The sequence below is a fragment of the Macaca fascicularis genome, chromosome 13, assembly GCF_037993035.2.
Source record: "Macaca fascicularis isolate 582-1 chromosome 13, T2T-MFA8v1.1".
Lineage (NCBI taxonomy): Eukaryota > Metazoa > Chordata > Mammalia > Primates > Cercopithecidae > Macaca > Macaca fascicularis.
In genome coordinates, this window is record NC_088387.1 from 7,878,730 (window position 1) to 7,893,671 (window position 14,942).

The window sequence follows — 14,942 nt, forward strand, 5'->3', positions numbered from 1 at the left end:
ATAACTTCATTGAGAATAACTAAGGGAGACCTAAGCAAATGGAATGACATTACTCGTTCATAGATTTGAAGACTCAGTATTGTTTAAATAGCAATACCCACCTACTCCAAATCGATTAGAGAACTCTTTTAAAATCTCAGCCTCCTTTTTCCCAGAAATTGATAAGCTGATTTAAAAATCCATATGGAAATGCAAATGACTCACAATGCTCAAAACAATTTAGTAAGAAGGGAAACAAAATTGGAGAACTCACATTTTCTGACTTCAAACTTACTCCAAAGCTACAGTAATCAAGACAGTGTGGTAATGGCTTAAAGACAGTTATAAAGATCAATGGAATATAATTTAGAGGCCAAATTAAAAACAACAATAACAACCAAAGCACTTAGAATTACAGTCAATTTATTTTGATAAGGGAGTTAAGGAAATTTAAGAGAGAAAGAATAATCTTTTCAACCAATGAAGTGTGGAAACTGGATGTCTTTATGAAAAATAGAAAAAACAATTAAGTTACACTAGTAATTCACAAAATGTGCAAAAAAAAAAAAAAAAGACCCTTAAAATGAATACCTAAATATAAATGCTAAAACTAAAAAACTCTTAGAAGAAAACAAGTATAACTCTTCAGGATCTGAAATTAGAAATAGTTTCTTAGATATGACACCAAAAGCACAAGAAACAAAAGAAAAGTACATAAATTTCATAAAAATGGAAACTTCTGTGCTACAAAAGACATTATTAAGAAATTAACAGACAACCCAAATAAATGTAATACAATATTTTAAAAATCACATATCTGATAAAAGTCTAATGTCTAGAATGTATGATGGACACACTTAACCATTAAAAAGACAAATAACCCAATTTAAAAATGGACAAAAGATTTCAACAGACCTATTTCCAGAAGATATATATAAATGGCTAATAAGGACAGGAAAAATGCTCAACGTAGTCATTACAGAAATGCAAACAAATCACAATTAGGTATCATTTCACGCTGACAAGGATGGCTATGATAAGCAACTCAGACAAGACATATAAATGCCACACATGATTTTTGATTAATGCTTTATACAAAAGAAACAAATAGAAAACACTTGATTGCGACAATTAGCACTGTATATTGGGTATTAGTAGTATATCAATGTCAGTTTCCTGAACATAACCCTTATGTTGTGATTGTAGAGAAAAATAACCTTATTCTTTAGAGATGTGCAGTTAAATCTTCAGGCTTTTGTTACTCTGATGCTGGCAACTCTTAAACAGTTCAACAGCAATAATTTTTAAAATTACGTATATAGAGATGAGGTAAATGTAGCAAGATGTCAATAATTTGTAAATCTAAGTAAAGATATATGGTTGTTTCTTTTAGTTATACTTAATTTTTGCATTGTATGCTTTAAACTTTTCAAAATAAAAAAATTAGGAATAATAAAAGGCTAGGGTAATCATAAATATAAAAATCAATATTGTTATATTTTTAACTATACTTCAATGCATCATCTGTGCAAACATACTTTGGAGATGATCATGTCTAGAAAAAAGATATTTAGTTCCTAGGATCTGGTGGTTTCGTGTGTTAAATCTACTTTTAGAAGTCTTAAAACTTTCTAAAAGTTTTAATATGCATTTCGGGCACCTCCAAGTACACGGTTTAAATATCTCTATAAACCTACGGTTCCTCTCAAAATTTACTAAGTAGTAGCACTTCAGTTAAAGAACAAATTAAAGCTTCTGTTATTTGAAAAGTAGCCTGTAAAGACCATTAAATTTTATTAACATCTTTGAATGGACATAAAGTGCCTTGAAAAGTTAGGGACGTTCTCAGTTGAGCAATGCCATCAACTCTGGACTTCTTTTTGCTAGAGGACTGATTGTGCTCTCAATCCTCTGAGCATGAAATGCCTTGTGGCTTTGCACAGCCGTAAGGGCACCAGTTACACCCTGACGCATGCTCCTAGCCTCTTCCTAATAGTGCCACCTGCTGTAACGGGGACATGAAGCATGAAAAAATTGTACCTCCCTGCGAGAAATACCTTTACAAATACAGATTTAACCCTTCCTAGTAGAGATAATAGTAACACACAAAATATTGGGGGGAGTTCTAATAAGAAGAAAAGAGTCACCTTCCCCACTTACAGATAATAATCCAAAGCTTCTCAAAAGATTTTTCTCACCCTCATATTTTCCTCTGGCTTCTATGTTTTTCCTATATTCATTATAGATTGTTTTTCTGTGTATTTGTTGAATTGAAGGAAACATTATGCATTGTTTTTCATATATTATTTTATATTAGAAACCGGAACATTTTTTCAATTGCTAGGGCAAAGAAAAATAAAACAGGAAAAGTGTTACTAGTCATAGCACCTAGAAATAACGATACTGTGATTCAATTGTTCTGGCAATGTTTCACTGTGGTGCACTATACTTAGACGATGTAGCAGGTAAAATTGAAATTCTGATGGGTGTGAGGAAGATCCTGAACCCAGAAATCATTATTCATCCTAGAGTTCATGTAAGAACCATGTATTGCCCAGCTTTACAAGGTAATAAGGAAAAATAAAGTCAGGATCTACCTAAGTCACAAAAAATATAATTATATGAAAGTAATACTATCACCATCTTTATAATATATAAATACATGGAATATTGTATGTATGTATCAGACAAATGTGTACACAGACTCAGAGGATGAGGTAGAAAAAGAAGATAAAGTCAATTGGACAAACTGTAACCAGCCAGAGGATCTGGTCAAAGGATATAGGAGAGTCCATTCTGCTACTCTAACACATTTTGTATCTGTTTGAAATTATTCTTCTCATTTTGTTAAAGAGTTGGGGTCTCACTCTGTCACTTAAGCTAGAGTGCAGTGATAAGATCATAGCTCACTGCAGCCTCAAACTCTTGGGCTCAAGTGATCCACCTGCCTCAGCCTCGTGAGTATCTGGGACTACAGACATGCACCACCATGCCTGGCTAATATTTTCATTTTTTTGTAGATACAGGGTTTTGCTATGTTGTCCAGGCTGATCTCAGACTCCTGAGCTCAAGTGATCGTGCTGCCTCCGTCTCCAAAACAATGGGATTACAGGTGTGAGACTCTGTATTGGGCTAAAATTATACCATAATAAAAAAATTACTTAGAATAATCTAAATGTTCACTTAGAAAATATAGGACACACCTTGACATTTCCCTTTAACTATTTAGCAATAGTTTTTTCTCGTTTTCCCTTTGTTAATTTAAACAAAGTTATACCTGCTTTGACACATCAGAATTTTAAAAATATTTTCTTGAGATGCCCATGGCCTCATACGTGCTATGTGTACACATTATACCCTTTTCAAATAGTACCTTTTACAGCACTTTATGGTCCTATATATGAAGTATTTTGAAATGGGAACACTTTATGGTGCTAGAAACTTCAGATCATGTATTTCACCTGATTTCTTCAAAAATTTGGTGAAATCATTATGGTAAATATTATTGTTCCCATTTACAACTGAGAAAACTAAAAGTCATAGTGAATAATTGCTGTCTTAAGAGTGTGTGCATTCTGAAGAAACTGACATCCACTTTACATCCTGTGGTGTGGGATCCCAGGGTAAAAGGCAGTTCACCACAGGGCTTCTGCCTCATTGTATTGGTTTCCTAGGGCTTCAGCATTCAGTTACTATGCGTTTAGTGACTTCAAACAATACAGATGAACTCTTACAGTTCCAGAAGTTAGAAGTTTAAAATGTCTAGAGCTGCATTCTTTCTGGAGATCTATGGGAGAATCTTTCTTCCCTTTTCCAGCTTCTGGCAGACACCAGCATTCCTGAGCTCGTGGCCCCTTCCTTGATCTTCAAAGCCAGCCATAGCACCTTCTCTCTGACCTTCTGCCTCTCTCTTACAGGGATCCTGATGATTCTATCAGGTTTATCTGGAAAATTCAGAATAATCTCCTATCTCCAAACACTTGAGTCCCTTTTTCCATGTACTATATTAGTAGGTTCCAGGCATTAAGACGTGCACATGTTTAAAGAACCATTATTCCACCTAAAACAATCATCCTATAAAAAGATCCACATACTGAAAGCTTCCAATTAGCTTTGTAGTGCTTATTTATTTTATGATCACTAGAAACAAAAATAAAACAAAATTTGAAATACAAGAGAAAAGATAATAAATTAGAAAGTAATTGAGGTTGTGGCCGGAATTGGTGGGTTCTTGGTCTCGCTGACTTTAAGAATGAAGCCATGCACCCTCGCGGTGAGTGAGTGTTATAGTTCTTAGAGATGGTGTGTCCGCAGTTTCCTCCTTCTGGTGGGTTCGTAGTCTCACTGACTTCAAGAGTGAAGCTGCAGACCTCCGCCGTGAGTGTTACAGCTCTTAAAGGTGCCGCGTCTGCAGTTGTTTGTTCTTCCCAGTGGGTTCGTCATCTCGCCGGCTTCAGGAGTGAAGCTGCAGACCTTCGTGGTGAGTGTTACAGCCGGCATGTACACCTCATAAAGGCAACCTGGACCTGAAGAGTGAGCTACAGCAAAATTTATTGCAAAGAGTGAAAGAACAAAGCACTCACCACGTGGAAGTGGACCCCTGCCAGTTGCTGCTGTCTGGCTAGGGCAGCCTACTTTTATTCCCTTATGGCCCCACCCACATCCTGCTGATGGGTCCATTTTGCGAGAGCTGATTGGTCCATTTTCTAGAGCGGTGATTGGTCCATTTTGACAGTGTACTGATTGGTGTGTTTACAATTCCTGAGCTAGACACAGAGTGCTGATTGGTGCATTTACAATCCTTTAACTAGACATAAAGATTCTCCAAGTCCCCACTAGATTAGCTAGATACAGAGTACTGATGGGTGTATTTACAAACCTTGAGTTAGGCACAGGGTGCTGATTGGTGCATTTACAATCCTTGAGCTAGATACAGAGTGCAGATTGCTGCATTTACAATCCTTTAGCTAGACACAGAGTGCTAGACAGAAAAGTTCTCCAAGTCCCCACTAGGTTAGCTAGATACAGAGTACTGATTGGTGTTTTTACAAACCTTAAGCTAGATACAGAATACTGATTGGTGTATTTACAAACCCTGAGCTAGACACAGAGTGCTGATTGGTGTGTTTACAATCCCTTAGCTAGACATAAAGGTTCTCCAAGTCCCCACTAGACCCAGGAGTCCAGGTAGCTTCACCTAGTGGATCCCTCACTGGGGCTGCAGGCAAAGCTGCCCACAAGTCCCCTGCCATGCACCTACACTCCTCAGTCCTTGGGCAGTCGATGGGACTGGGCACCCCGGTGCAGTGGGCAGCACTTGTTGGGGAGGCTCAGGCTGTGCAGGAGCCCCCGGCAGCATGGGGGTCCTGAGCCCTGCCCCCACGGGCAGGCAGCTTAGGCATGGGGAGACAGCTTAAGTGTGGGGAGAATTCGAATGCAGCAGTGGTGGGTTGGCACTGCTGGGGACTGGCGCACCCTCCACAGCTGTTGGCCTGGGTGCTAAGCCCTTCACTGCCCTGGGCCAGCGGCAGAGTTGACCAGCCACTCTGAGTGCAGGTCCGCTGAGCCCACACCCACCGGGAACTCGCGCTGACCCAGGAGGGCCGTGGGCAGCTCTGGTTCCCACCCGCGCCGCTCCCTCCACACCTCTCCGCAACCCGAGGGAGCCAGCTCCAGCCTCGACCAGCCCAGAGAGGGGCTCCCACAGTGCTGTGGTGGGCTGAAGGGCTCCTCAACCCCACCAGAGTGGACGCGGAGGCTGAGGAGGCACCAAGAGCAAGGGCTGCTAGCATGTTGTCACCTCTCAAGGTGGTGCAACATCTGACTAACGGAATTTCAGAAAATGAAGAGATAGTTATCCAAAAAAAAAAAAAAAAAGGACATTTCCCCTACTAAAAACCATAAACTCCAGAAATAAAGGGTACAAGACTTTAGATTTAAAATCTTAAGGACAAAGTTCAACAATTGATAAATTTCAGGACGCAGGGCATGAAGACAATTTCCCAAAATTCTAGAGAGGTCAGGGAAAATAGCTTTGCTGGACATATTTGGAACTAGGTGGCTCTAAATTCCTCAAGTGGTGATATCTGCTTTGGGAACGTCAAAAACTATCTTTACACTTTTTAGAAAAAAAGTTTTTCCCAAAGATTAGATACTCAAACAGTAAAACAAGGATGCTATAGTTTGAATAATTGTGTCCCCTCCAACATTTACCATAAAATACAATCCTCTGTGTGATGGTATGAAAAGGTGTGACCTGTGGGAGGAAATTAAGACGTGGAAGCTCAGTCCCTGGGAATGAGATTAGCACCCTTATAAAAGGCCTAGAGAGAGCGGGCTCCTTCTCTTCCATGCTTCTGCAAGGTGAGGCCACAGCAACAAACTTCCATCTTGGGAGCAAGTGCAGTCCTCACCAGACACTAATGCTGGTTCTTTGATCTTAGACTTCCCAGCCTCCGGAACTGTAATAAATAAGTTTCTGCTCTTTATAAATTGCCTGCTGTAAGATATTTCGTTATAGCAACACAAATGGAGGAAGACAAAGGGTGATGTTTGAATAAACTTTTTTCAGATATGCAAATAAGTTTCAGATATGCAAAGACTAAAATAACTAGACTTCCCCTATGTATTTTCCCAGCAACCTACTGTAGGATGTTTTCTCGGCAAATAAGAGAGTATGCCTAGAAAGCAGAATTTCTAGAATTCAGGAAACAGTCTTCACACTATGAAATGGTAAAAAGTCACCCCAAAAAGAGAGCTGTGCAGCAGATGTGGAGAGCAACCTGTCACAATCAAAACAGAAAATACACTGCGATGAGAGGTAGCTCTTAAGGAAGGGAGCAGAGGGGAAATTTGCATTTTTAACAAGTTTCCAGGTGCTGCTGATGCTTCTGGTTTTGGATCTGCACTTTAAGGGCCATCATCCTAGGGCATCAGTGGCCTCTGTGGCTGAAGGCTTTTTGCTGACTACAGGGGTATAGCAACTTAGTTACAGCCAAGCCACAAGTGCCCTGGAATTAACAGCCCTCAACGTGGAGGAAGTCACTGGATAAATACCCTCACTTTCATGCCTTTAGATAGGAGAACTCTGAATCTCCAGATGGGTAACTGGCTTAATGATGAATTCCTTATTGGCTTCTCCCTCTTCCTTGTCTCACTTCACCAATTTTCTACCAATGTTTCTTGAAACAACCTCTCAAATAAGCTTCTGGGAGAACCCAAACCATAATAGCGAGTGCTCAAGAAAATTAGTTTAATTAAATGAGCATAAAAACAATTAAAAAAATTAAACCTCACAGTAGTCCTTTAAAATACTTTTGTATAGGCATCTGTTTGCTTTTATCATGCACTGCTGTTCAAATGGTTTATCTACTGCCCAAGAATTAACAGTGAGGCAGCATTAGAACTTTAAGTCTTAACTCCCAGTCTACTTCTTAAAATGACTTTAAAAATCACGTTAGTCATTTTCTTCAATTTCAAAAACAAATGTCCAGTTGGTTTCATTGAAATGTGAGTGGTCCTGTGGAAAGTAAAATACAGTAATTACTATTTATCTACCAGCTAGGACATTGCTGGTAGACTTACAACTGACACAGAAACTGGAGAAAGAAATTTAAATGATTTTTATTGATGCAGACTTTCAAGGAGTAACATTTCTATACACTAAGCTGGGAACAAGGAAATCTGTCAAACAGGAAGCACTTTTAAAAGCTGAGACATGAGAATAATGCTCGTCAGTTTTCCGTGGTGGACAAAGTGAGAGCGAAAGGTTTAGATCCTAAAAGAAAGGAGAAAGAAATGCTTTTCAAAGCCTGGGTGATACTGCAGGTGACAGGGACCCCACTGCCTGAGGGCACTTCCATGGGCCACTGCAGCCTTCCCCCCACATACGCATGGTTTTATCCTCAGGCAAAGCTTCCTGGATTCAGTGAGAACCCTTTTCGAACATCAGATGGCATGTCACAGAGCTGCACACTGTCTCCTCCTGGGCTTATAATGAGTTTTCCTCACTGCTACTACCTGAGCCCCAAAATGCACATTAAAGGACACTGTCAATTAATGTTTGGATCAAAATGTGACCTACATTACTACTGACTGTCATGGAGACAGTTCTGCAGAGTCCAAATGTCTACTCATATATTTTCAACACTCTATTAATAAGAAGGTGTAATATTCAATTAAAAGGAGGTGATCCCTTAGGAACCACAAAAACAAAAGAATTCTGTATATTACCATTGGTTATGTGATATCATTTAATAAATTAACTGTTCCCTTGGAGCTATTCTCTTATCACCAAGAATAGAGAGAGATTCAGAAAACTTGGGCTCAATACTCCCAACTTTTTCACTGAGAAGTCAGATCCCCTTACACAAATCTCGCTCTCTTTCTCAGTCCCAGTGCCTTTCTTCATAAAAAGGGGGAATTTGACTGCATGACCTCAAAGTCCACTTCCAACTCACATTCACTTACCTCTCTCTTCTTTTATCGATACTGGTACTTCACTTTCTGCTGGAACTTCATGAAAGAAAGAAGCAAAACAGGGCTAAAGAAAGGCTGGACTTTATCTGATGGCGAAAGATTAAAAATAGCAAAAACAATAAAAACACAACTAAATATAAATGTATTTACATAGAAAAACAGGCTTCCCAAATCATTTGGATATTTGTCCTCTCCAAATCTCACGTTGAAATTTGATCCCCGTTGTTGGAGGCGGGGTCTGGTGGGAGGTGTTTGGGTCATGGGGTCAGATCCTTCATAAATAGATTAATGACCTAGGGGAGGGGTGTGAGTGAGTTCTCCCTCCATTAGTTCGTGAGAGGGTTGATTGTTAAAAAGAGCCTGGCATCTCCCACCTTGCTCTCCTGCTTCCTGTCAAGCCATGTGATATCTGCACACAACAGCTCACCTTTGCCTTCTACCATGAATAACAGCAGCCTAAAGCCCTCACCAGAAGCAGATGTTGGCACCATGCTTCTTATATACAGTCTGCAGAACTGTGAGCCAAATAAACCTTTTATCTTTAAAGCTTACCCAGCTTCAGGTATTCCTTTACAGTGGCATAAAGATACTACATGACTTCACACTATTTTTTTCCTTCATTATAGTGGAACTATGTATCTACAGGTTCTTCTTCTGTCTGCTATCTCAAAAAGAGGATCACCCTTCATTGTCGTGTGTAAAGGTGATTAAGGCAGGGTTTCAGAATCCTGCTCTGACCTGTAAAGACCTAGAAGTTGCTATTTTTTCAACAGGTAAAAAAATAAAAGACGAACAAAAAAACCCTGAAAATTAATAACTGTTTTTGAACCCATCAGAGAATCTGGGTATACTGCTATCTCAAAATCTGGAAAGGTATATGAATCCAGAGGTCCCGGGTTAGAGCCAAAATCTGCTTACCTGAAACAAAACCACTGGAGTCACAAACAGGTGGGAACACATGAACAGTAATTTTGACAAATTGCTAGAAGCTGCATGTGGACTGTTGTGAGAATAAGAGGCTCACAATTTTAGGGGAAGCACACATTTTCATAAACTTTATCTGCAGGACCTCATTGGGTTATTATGGTAAAAATTTGCACAAGATCTCATCATGGCTCTGGATGAGAGAGGAGAAAGTAATCATTATAAAATGTTTGAACTCCCATAGCCTTCTAGATAATGAAGATCTACCTGCCAGAGTATGCCAGAGCCTAATACCACCTGGGGAAGGTCATTTCCCCGACTTCAGCCCCTTCTAGTCTTCCCGTCTTAAATATAAGAATGAGGGTTAAGAAACAACGGTTAATGACAGACTAGGAACAAATGCCCACTAAAAGATTTAATCATAAGATTGTAGACACTTCCCTTCCTTCACAACTTGACTCAAAGAATTGTAAGACATGGACTCTGTCTATGGAGGAAATGTTAGCAAAGCCCAGAAACGACAAGGAAAACAAGGGCACCAGAGAAATTTGAAGCATCTCTCACCTACAGCTACAGCAAACCTTACACAGCCTACTTCCTAACCAGACTAGTGTAAAACCTCACACTAGAATCCTTTTTATCACAATTTCTAATACTTGAGACAGTGTATTCAGTTTTCAACAAAGAAGTTACAGGCATAATAAGAGACAAGAAGAAACTCAAACTGAAGAGACAAAGCAAGCATCAGAACAAGACTAAAATATGCCACAAATTTTGCAATGATCAGATGTGGATTTAATCATAACTAATATGTCAATTATAATGCAAAAAAGTAGAAAATATGCAAGAAGAGGTGGTTAATAGAAACAAAAATATAGAAACAGTAAGAAAAAAAGCAAAAAAATCAAGAAATCAAAAACACTGTAACGGAAATGAAGAATGACTTTAATTCACTCAGTGTACTGCATAGGACGAAGAAATAAACAAGTGAGCTTGAAGATATGTCAATAGACATTTTTCAAGCTAAATTTCAAGAGAAAAAACATTAAACAATGAAAAAGCAGAGCAGAACATCCAAGAATTGTGGGAAAATTTCTGAAGATGGAACTTTTGCAAACTCTAAGGAAATCACTAGTATTTTCTAAGAGTATAACTGATATACTGAGAGGAGATACGGTAGAATATAAAATGCTCAATTAAAGCCAGAGAAAGCAAAAAAAAAAAAAAAAAGAGGAAGTAAAAGAAGCAAAAAATAAGTGTAACAAATAGAAAACAGTTACAAACAAGCTATTCTAATAAGTCTATTAAAAATACAAGGAGCTGAATTAAATTTTAATTTTGGATAATATTGTGTGATGTTTTGGTATATGTATGACCCATGAAATATATGGGGCAACTTACTTTAACTATTTAGTAAAATATAATCAATAATCACTTTAAATGTAAATGATCTAAATATACCAATTAAAGGACAGCAATTTAAAAAGTGGGTATGTTGTCTACAAGAAATTAGTATTAAATATAAAGACTCAGCTAGATTAAAAGTGAAAGAATGAAGAAAGATATGCCTTCCTAACGCTAGTCAAAGAAATTTGTCATACCTATTTAATTTCAAACAAAGCATTCTTTAGAGCAATGAAAATTATCAGGAAAAAGAGGAACCCTTTAAACTGATAAAGGAATTATTTCTCCAAGCAGTCATAGCAATTCTTAAGGAGTATGTAGCTAACAAGAGTATCAAAATACGTGAGGCAAAAATTGATATAACTGCAAGAAAAATAGAAAAAGCCCACAATTATAGTGGAAGACTGCCAATACTTCTATTTAGTAATTGACAGATCAGACAGACATAATATGAGTAAGGTTATTGTTGACCTGAAGAGCACCAGCATCGATTTTATCTAATTGAGATCTATAGGCACTAAATTCAACAACAACAGGGTATATGTTGTTCTCAAGTTCAGATGGAATATTCACAAGAAAAACCACAATCTGGGAAACTCAACAAACGTTACAAATTTTAAAAGAAGATAAATTATATAAAGCATATTCTTAGACCACAATGGAATTAAAGTGGAAATGAATAACAGAAAGCAAGCCAGAAAATTCCCAAATTTTGGAGAAAAACAGCATACTTATAATAACACATTGGTAAAAGAAGTCCTGAGAAAAATTAAAACATATTTTAAACACAAAATAAGTGCTTTTTATCAAAACTTGTGGAATAGAAGAAATAATGATTAGAGAAAAATTTATAGCATGGAATGCATGTATTAGAAAAATGGAAAGATCTAAAACCATATTTCTCAGCTTCTTCCTTAACAATCTCGAGAAGAAAAAGCAATATAACCCTAAAGCAAGATGGAGAAAGAGTATAAATTAAGCATAAATCAATGAAATTGAAATTGAAAACCAATAAAGAGAATCAACAAAACTAAAAGCTGATTCTTTCCAAAGAGTAATAAAATCTATAAACCTCTAGACATAACAAAGGAAAATTTGAAAGAGTCACATTAATAATATTAGAAATGAAAGTTGGGTCATTATTACTGATATTATGAATAACAAAAAGAAAGTAAAAACTTTACTTCTAGCTAATATATGCCCACAAATTTGATAACGAAATGAAATGGACAAAATTCCTTAAAAGATCCAAAGCACTACAATTTGCCCAAAGAGAAATAGGTCCTCTTAATAGCCTGTAACTGTTAAATAATGTAAACATATTATTAACAACCTTTCATAAGATAAAGTACCTAGCCTAAATAGTTTTGGTGGTAAATTCTACTAAATATTTTTAAAAGAAATGATATCAATTCTTCAGAGTCTCTTCCAAAAAGAAACTGTAGCAGAGGGAACACTTCCTAACAGAGCCAATGAGGCCAGCCTTCTCCTTACCAAAATCAGATAAGGTGTTACAAGAAAAGAACAGTTACAGACCAATTTCTCCCATCAATATTGAAGCAAACAACCTTAGCAAAATATTAGCAAACCAAATCCAACAATATGTACAAATAAATTTTTGATATGGTTCAACATTAAAAAATCAGTCAATGTAATCTATCATGCCAAAAAAATCAATCTATGTAATCTATCATGCCAATACACTACAGAAGAAAGATCCTATTATCATCTCATTTTGATAACAGAAAGGGGTCCATATCCAGACCCCAAGAGCAAGAGAAGGTTCTTGGATCTCTCACAAGAAAGAATTCAAGGTGAGTCCATACAGCAAAGTGAAAGCAAGTTTAATAAGAAAGTGAAAGGAATAAAGGAGTGGCTACTCCATAGGCAGAGCAATGGCTTGAGTTACTCAACTGAGGACACTGTTACTTCATGATTATATGCTAAACAAGAGATTGATTATTCATGAATTTCCCAGGAAAGGGGTGGGCAACTCTCAGAACTGAGAGTTCCTCCCCTTTTTTAGATCATATAGGGTAACTTCTGAAAGTTGTTATGGCATCTGTAAACTGTCATGGTAGTGGGAGTGTATTGTAGCTTGCTAATATATTATAATTAGCCTATAGTGAGCTGTGAGGACACCCAGAGGTCACTCTTATCGCCATCTTGGTTTTAGTGAGTTTTGGCTGCCTTCTTTACTGCAAGCTGTTTTATTCGCAAGGTATTTATGACCGATGTCTTCTGCTGACCTCCTATCTCATCCTGTGGCTTAGAATGTCTAACCTCCTGGGAATGCAGCCCAGTAAGTCTCAGCCTTATTTTACCCAACTCCTATTCAAGATGGAGTTGCTCTAGTTCAAATAACTCTGACATTTCCTGCCTCCCTTTTACAAGGGAACCCTTAATCCTAAGGATTGCAGATGTATGAAGATCCATCTTCTGTAACTTCTTCATGCTGAATAGGGGAAATGACATTCTTGCCTAAGTATTCGGGTCTTTTGTAATCAGGGTAGAGAGGAGCTCAGCCAGAAAGTGCTAGCATGGTAAGGACCATTCACAACTCAGTTCTGACAAAAGGTGACATCTGGAAGATTAATAGGTGTTCAGTTTAAGAAAACATTCGGTACGCTTATCCTGCATTCCTACACAAAGAATACAATAGCAATATATTCCATGACAGCAAAGCAAAATAAGCAAAATTATCCCAAGTAAACTAAACAAGAAGGTTTTCCATGAACTGGACAATTGTTGGAAACAGGCTGCTATGGGGCTGCTAGCTGATTCCAAAAAGTGCACAGAATTAGAATATTGATTCAGGTTTTTACATTACCCACCCCTTGTGTTTCTTCTGAGCAGCAGCCAGAGATCACTGGTTCGTTCACTGGAATAAGAAGAATTAGTTTAAATGTCAGAAAAAAAACCCTCAAAAGCAACTGATGAGAATAGAATCTAATAACAGGTGTGCCATAGTTCTTGAAGTATAACTTTTTTTCTCTCCAATTTTCCATTATTTAAATTTATTTTTTATTATACTTTAAGTTATAGGGTACAACTGCACAACGTGCGGGTTTGATACATAGGTATACATGTGCCATGTTGGTTTGCTGCACCCATCAATTCGTCATTTACATTAGGTATTCCTCCAACTGCTGTCCCTCCCCCCTCCTCTCACCCCACAACAGGCCCCGGTGTGTGATGTTCCCCGCCCTGAGTCCAAGTGATCTCATTGTTCAATTCTCACCTGTAAGTGAGAACGTGTCTTGTTTGGTTTTCTGTTCTTGTGAAAGTTTGCTGAGAATGATGGTTTCCAGCTGCATCCATGTCCCTACAAAGGACATGAACTCATCCTTTTTTATGGCTGCATAGTATGCCATGGTGTACATGTGCCACATTTTCTTAATCCAGACTGTCATTGATGGACATCTGAATTGGTTCCAAGTCTTTGCTATTGTGCCACAATAAACATAAGTGTGCATGTGTCTTTATAGCAGCATGATTTACAATCCTTTGGATATATACCCAGTAATGGGATGGCTGGGTCAAATGGTATTTCTAGTTCTAGATCCTTGAGGAATCGCCACACTGTTTTCCACAACTAGTTGAAGTAGTTTACACTCCCACCAACAGAGTAAAAGTGTTCCTATTTCTCCACATCCTCGCCAGCATGTGTTGTTTCCTGACTTTTTAATGATCACCATTCTAATTGGCATGAGATGGTATCTCATTGTGGTTTTGATTTGCATTTCTCTGATGGCCAGTGATGATGAGCATTTTGTCATGTGTCTGTTGGCTGCATAAATGTCTTCTTTTGAGAAGCGTCTTTCATATCATTTGCCCACTTTTTGATGGGGTTGTTTTTTTCTTGTAAACTTGTTTGAGTTCTTTATAGGTTCTGGATATTAACCCCTTGTCAGATAGGTAGATTGCAAAACTTTTCTCCCATTCTGTAGATTGCCTGTTCACGCTGATGGTAGTTTCTTTTGCTGTGCAGAAGTTCTTTAGCTTAATTAGATCCCATTTTGTTTATTTTGGCTTTTGTTGCCATTGTTTTTGGTGTTTTAGTCATGAAGTCCTTGACCATGCCTATGTCCTGAATGGTATTGGCTAGGTTTTCTTCTAGGGTTTTTATGGTTTTAGGTCTAACATTTACGTATTTA